At 47.3% G+C, this 6,978-nt stretch overlaps 1 long non-coding RNA gene across 1 annotated transcript; it reads right to left on the bottom strand.

Moving 5' to 3' along the window:
* Nucleotides 1-598: 598 nt before the first annotated feature.
* Nucleotides 599-6,194, bottom strand: LOC309677262. The gene is made up of 3 exons (XR_014269675.1): nt 6,142-6,194; nt 2,328-2,468; nt 599-669 (listed from the first exon to the last, which is right to left on the bottom strand). It is a non-coding gene; the product is annotated as an uncharacterized lncRNA (long non-coding RNA).
* Nucleotides 6,195-6,978: the final 784 nt, after the last annotated feature.

The following is a 6,978-nucleotide window of genomic DNA, read 5'->3' on the forward strand; positions in this document are numbered from 1 at the left end:
TTGCTTAGACTCGGACCACTGCTGGCTTTCATTAGGAAAACATTTTACTGTAGAAAGCCTTTTCACAAGAGGAGAACAGAGCAAGCAGGACCAGAAAACCTTTCCACCACTTATAAAGAGAAACAGGTACGCACTACCATGAAATGTGATACGGGGTGAGAAAAATAAATAAGTCATACCTCAGTTTTCTAACGAAATGGCATTAAAATCTAAGAGTTTGGGCACTGCACATCTATGGTTACAAAGTTACAGCCCTGATTTATATTGAGTCAAGTGCAAGCTAAAACCAGGTCTGGCTTTCTAACTTGCCTTTGGGTGGAAATGAACATATTTGCTTTAGCGATGCACTCGGGTTGCTTGACAGGCCTGCGGATTTGTATGACACCAGCTGCTCCCATATCAAATGCTGTCCACATAGTTAAAATTAGACCGATCATGTTTCCTGGAGGTGTTTCGGCTGTACAGCCCACTGTCAGCCTGCACGTGGGCTCCCCAACAATGAAGAGTTGAGTGCTCAGCATACAGCAGGCACGGGGTACTTTGTGGAAGCCCAAATGCCATGGCTATTGGTTTAAACTAACCTTTTCTCCTCCTTGGACACAGGGTAGGGCACATGTCACTGTCATAAGAGGTGTCGTGAGAGCTTAAACAGTCCAGTCTTGCTTCTTCCTAGAGGGAAAAAATAACTGTTAGACCAGGTGTACATTTATTTTTCATTCAAGAAACATCTGTGCAAGATATTTAATTTTATGCAACACTTTTTGACAGCTCAGTTTTCTGTAAAATGTCTTGGATTTTGTAAACTTATTTCCCTACAAAACTGTACAGTGTTGCCTTAATTTAGGGAATCTGAATAATGGTGATTTTGGGAATCTGCACTTTTAACTGCTTCATAATCTATGCCTTAGTTCTACAAACATGCCTCTAAACTACAGTGTTTAACAATATTCTGATTATTTGCACTTTGCACACATGATTTAAGCTCCGTGGTAAAAAACTATTCCAGCCTCTGAGCTTTTACACGTTTTACAGCGCAACAGGTAGGTCCCCGTTTTGAGCTTCATAGTGATACTGCAGCATGTGCAACGGGATGTCAGTACTCTGAGCACTGCAGGTCTTCCAGACTTGGTTATATGATGCATTCTGGGTCCCAGCAGTTTTGGATAATTACCATGAGCCCCAGCGGTGGAACCAGAACTGTTGGTATAGACTCTGACACTTTTAGATGCCAACATCTGCCCCAGCCCCTCTGGTGAAGAGATCAGAGACAGGGCCTGGCCTAGACATGGGACTGAAAGCGAGTATTTAAGAGGTCCCAGCCTTGCCCCACTGCACTGCAGCCCTCCAGCCTCTGCAACAGCCGCACAAAGCCAAAATCCCCTCCTCGTGTTGGCATCAGTGCCAGGTACGTTCCCTGCTCCCTCACTGCTCCTCTCGCACAGCGCAGCTCTAACATTCCACTCTGCCATCATCTTAGAAAACGTCACTTGTGATCACTGCTGCTCAGGTGGCAGCAGAGGGAACACCCCTGCCCCACCAGGAGCAGGAGGTGGCCAAAGACCCCATCCTTCACATGCTCTCCTCCCAGCTCCCAGGCCTGCCCACCGCACGGCATTGCACGCAGCGGTGCGGAGGGAGCCGTTGTCACCGATCTCTGATGACCAGCAGCCAGTCCTGCAGTTCATGTGCCCACCACAAACCCCTCGGCTCCCGGGGGAACCACACAGTGCTGGCGTGCCGCCCCAGGGACGGTGCCTCTGGTCAGACCCTCGCACCACCACCGCGAGGACACGGGGTTGTCTCCCCAGCGGCTCAGACAGACGCTCCTCTGTCAGGAGGCGAGTGAGCTAAAAACATCTCCTGGCATGTCAGTGAAACCTGAGATGAGAGAGCTTTAAATAACGCTCCCCTCAAGCAAACGGTCTCCAGGGGGATCCTGGGTTTCTTGTTTAATTGTACAAGTTTAAATCTCGCCCGCTGACTTTGCTGTGCCCATGGTAGCGGTGGCACTGCCCACCCCCGGTGTCGGTGGCTCGGCATGCCGCAGCGGGGGCACACCGGGCAGTGGCAGAGCCCCCAGCAGCGGCTCCCTATGAATGTGCGTCCAGCGTGCTGGTGGAGATGAACCAGGACAGGATTTTCAGGCCAGAATTCACTGTGGGCACATATGCGAGGTGACAAAGTACAGAGATGGGTAGCCTGGAGGATTATGTGCTGCTATTCCTGTACGTGGGTTCCCCTGCCGGGGGCACAGGCTGGAAGCAGCTCTCACGGCACTGGAGATCAGACAAGGCGCCAGGGTCAGGGCATGAAACTCAGTCACTCACCTCCGTGTTCACCGCAGCCTTCTCCATCGCACAGCAAGAGCATGGGCAGCTCAGGGGCCTCACGTGCAGTGGGACAAGAGGGCAGGCGGGCTCAGGAGCTTTGGTTCACCTCTGGATCCACCAGCTTTGATGACATCAAGGCTAGATGTCAGAAGCATCCGACCACCAGTCAGGATACGGTGTGGGATAACCACCCAGGGCACACTTGTGTGACAGGAGATGACAGAAGCTATAGCAGGTGCGTGCTGCTTTGCATAGCACTGGAGAAATATGTTATGCGGGCTCTTGAAAAGCTGCCCCAGATTCCCATTTGCTTCTGACTACAACTTAGCTACTGCTCTCAGTCTACAGACATCCCATTTCAATGTGTACCCACCTGAGGACATAGTTTCTCTTTACTCCTATTCAAAACAATTTAAATCAGCTAAGTAAAAGCAAGAGCAAGAGGCTCTGGGACAGAAAAGGCTCTTTTTCCATTTTGGTAACTACTAGTATAATAATGACATCCCATGCTATGCTGGGTGCTATAGCAGTCACAATTCATACACTGCTGTCCACAAAAATTCCTTCTTCACGAAGAAGGAGGGACACACCTACCAGGTCTGGTTTGGGAACAGGGGAGATCGGAACCCGCTGCATTGCGCAGAAAGTGCAAAGTAACAGCTCAGCCATGGACAGCAGAAACAGCAAGTCATCGCTGGAGCACTGGATAGCAAAGCCATGAGTCACGCACTGTTACATGCACTGACCACACAATTCCGATCTCCTAAGCCTGCTGAAATGACATAGCCACATCCTTGGAAGGTGTGCCCCACACGAAGTATCGAGCTGGCTAGACTTCTCTCTCTCTCTTCTTTGGCCCCGTTAACTTAATCCTCTTTATGACTCACAGGAGAGTCATCATTGTATTCTAGGATGGAGAGGTTAACTTACTTGCTGGCTGCATAGCGTACGGTGATATTTTCTACTTTAAAAAAAAAAAAAAAAAGACTGTGGGTTGTCTTATGTATTAGGACTGAGGCTCTGCTTCATTATTCATTGCAGGTATCCACAGGGAAATGGGGAAAGCATCCTCCAGCAGTCAGCAGTGAAAGGGAGTGCTGGAATTTGATTCATCCCCTCCTTTCGCACAGCCGGGCTCGTGCAGACAGGAGGAGCCGCTGGCCCCTGGCACTGTGCGGCTACAAGGAAGGGAACCAATGAGTCAGATGGCTCACAGATTTGTACCAGACCAGAGCAGCTCAGCACTGCCCCAGTGCATCAGCTCTCCATCCGAGCACTGACAACACAGAGCTCTTAGGAAGTAGTAATCCATGAGACCGCGAGCCCCTGGAGCTTTCAGGAAATAACTTGGCCTAGCTTTGTTACTATATAGCATCCTAACTGCACACTTCATGTGTCAGGCAGTCTGGGCTCAAAATCTTTCCGCATTCCTGTAATGCTCTGGCATGCAAAGAAGTAGGGTAGGGTTGGGTGTTTGGTTTGTTTTTTTTTATGGGGAAGAAAGGAAGCAAATGACCAGAATTTCTGTTTGACATGAATCTACTTACTTTATCAAGTATGGAGCCTCATGATTTTAAGTGGAAGCTTAGCATCTCTTAAAATAAGCTCCAGGCCTCTTCTAATGTCGGTGCTTAAAAAGGGATTTAGTCACTTGGTTCTAGGAACTCCAGTTTGACTCAAGTGTCCAATATCTGTCGGCAGTTCAGCTGTTATCCAAATAAGGGGAGGGAAAGCCAGGATTTTCCAGCCCTGAGAAACAGCTGTACTCGGAAGAGGCATGTAATACAGGGGATAAAATTAATTCAACTCCCAGCCCTAGTTTGTGAGCTGTTCCCAGCCACTGGATGAACAGCCCGACTTTCACTGCGGGTCCCACAGGGCTGCACGGAGCACACCCCGCTAGGCGGCCCCAGAGCCACGCCAGGAGGGACCTCTGCTCTCCTCCAAGGGCTGGATCAGGACACCTTCAAGGCAATCAAAAGGTGATTTGAAAGGAGAGATATTGAGGCCCCATCTCCTCACACTGCACTCGGAGTGGGATGTGTACCGTGAGCAATGACACCCTGAGTACGTGCACCCCTGCACGCTGCCCATGGAGACCAACATCCCACAGACTTCACGGTCACGTGAGCCATACACAGGGTGTGTTCACAAACGCTCACCATCTCATCGGGGATATGCCTTAACTAATTTCAAAATCAAAGCTCTCTACTGTGCTTTTTCCTATATTAAGGCTACTGCTGGCCAGACAGCATTACATTCAGATTGCTGATGTTCTTTTCTTTGCAATAGTCTGATCCGTACAATGGACAAACTCATCTTAGCAAAGACTTTCAAGCGTGGAGCACAGGACGCTCATTTCAGCAGCTGTGCTCTTCTCCATGCTTGAAAGTCTTTGCTAATCCCAGAGGAAGCCTGTCCTTGAAAGCCAGCGCACCTTTCTGCCCTTCCTGACTGGCATGTATGGAAATGTCCACAGGACTTCCATACACAGGTTTTGAGATGCAAGTCTGATATCCTACCCGCTTGATGGGAGGCATTAAAAACCTAATGAACAGAAAATGAGCCTTTGAAATAGAGCGCTTCAGTACTACATTTTCTGAAAATATGCTACAAAAAATTTGTCTTTGAATCATACTCAGTGTTCATCCACATTTCTACAATTTAGAAAGACTCTCAGCAAGCTTCAAATCCAATCAGGATTGTGCAGTTTCTGTAAATATCTTATCAATGGCTACAATAACCTCTTCCAGCTATTTGCTTGTTTTCAGAATACCTTAGCAGACGCAAACCTGCCCTTCTCCCCACCTGAAAAGCAGTCATTTTAAGCAATCGTTCCACAATTTGAAACTATCACAAATTTCCCTGCAATCTACCCAGTCATCTCAGGATCCTTAGTGTGTGGGAAGGGAAACAAAATCTTTTTTTTCTCACTTTCTACTTGTTATTCACACCCCAGGAGCAACAGAGAAGCCACTTTCAAATCACATATTCACCTCACCAAGTAACTCACAACTAGAAAGCTCATTAATCAAGTGGTGACAATTTCCCCATTTAGCCATACAGCTCCAGACAGAGCTTTCTCCATCCCACTGCATTTGGGAAAGCCTCATTCTTTGCAGTCCTGTGTTCATATCACTGTTAAGCCATATAGGGTAGTGCCAGAAGACATTCAGGTGTCTAGCCTACACTCCCAAAGCTTGAACACCTCTATGAAAACGGGTAACACCATCAAGTACACGCAGATGGATTGCAAAATGCATCACTTTCAAGTTGACTGAAGGTTGTTATCCTGTACATCTATTAGAGCCCGTTTTCTAACTAAAAGACATCCTGGTACATTAAGATGATGATGCAGTTTAGGCCTGCCTTACTTCTAAGTGTAAATTTTAAAGTGTTCTCCTCCCCCCTACATACGCTCTTTACGATGCAGTGTATTTCAGATCCAGCAGATGCTCATTTTGTTCCTCAAAACAGATTTAATGGGTTTTCCATGATCTAAACACCTGGCAGAAGGGCTCCATGCAGCTTTAATACTTTCCTAGCCCTGTGTTAAATTTGTCCTAGTGTTGCATACAGCATAATTCTGCAGCCATGTCAACTATTCAGGTAATGCTAGAATGTCGTCATTATGGTTTGTGTCAACAGCGCGATCTGTATGTACCTTGTAATCATTTTGGTGTTGGGTTGCAAAGGTCCTTGGACTCTTCATTTGGCTGAGTCTAATTCTGTCCTCTTCACAAAGATCTAGAGTTACACTAAGTAAAGGCTGACATTTACATGAGACACTAGGACTGCTAGAATGACTCACCAAGGTAAAACCTTGGCTATATACTCTTTCAAGGGCGTAAGCTGTACAGTGCCGACATTTCCGCTGACCTGCTGTAGAAAGCCTCTGCGCTTAGCAAGGCACACATGGACAGAGGGGCACGTCATGCATGGAGCTCGGCAGGACTCAGGAACAGGATCTCAGGAGTCTGAAAACAGATAGTTAAAGAAGCCTGGAGCAATCACTCATAACTATAAAGAAAAAGAGACACGTAAGAGAGAAAACAGCTACCTCAGAGTGACCTTTCAGCGTCTTCTTGGAAGCTGAATGACCCCCTCTCATTTTTACTACTACGTTGGACAGGCCACACACAAGACAGCTTTGCACTTGCACAGAAGCCCGCTGTTTCAATCACGTGAAACCAATTAGTAGCAGCAGAGCTGGTCAGCATTGCAGCCAGAGTCCAAATGCTCTCAGTACATTTACTCTCCCAAATTCACTCTGCCATTTAAAGCAGCACCTGCCACCACATTCGGCACACCTGAAAGTCTCCTGGTTTACTAAAGCCTCAGTGTCATTAGGTCTCAATCAAAACCAGGCAGTTCAGGCTAAAACAGTGACTGTTCCAGTGATGAAGCTTTTAAACTTTTTAGCTATTCCTATGAACTCTTCTTTATGCAAAGCCAGTATTAACAGTGAAAGCATCCAACACACTCACAAGAAGCAAATTGTGAAATGGAAGGACTGCAGAACATGAGATGAGAGCAGAGCATCTACCATAAACCATGCATGTGAAGGATGAGTTTGTCTACAAACCAGGGTGCTGCAAGCAACATGGATTTCAAGGATGGCTTCTGCTTTAGACGATAGACACCTACA

The sequence above is a fragment of the Vanellus vanellus genome (genome assembly GCF_965231255.1).
Source record: "Vanellus vanellus genome assembly, chromosome: 13".
Taxonomy (NCBI): Eukaryota; Metazoa; Chordata; class Aves; order Charadriiformes; family Charadriidae; genus Vanellus; species Vanellus vanellus.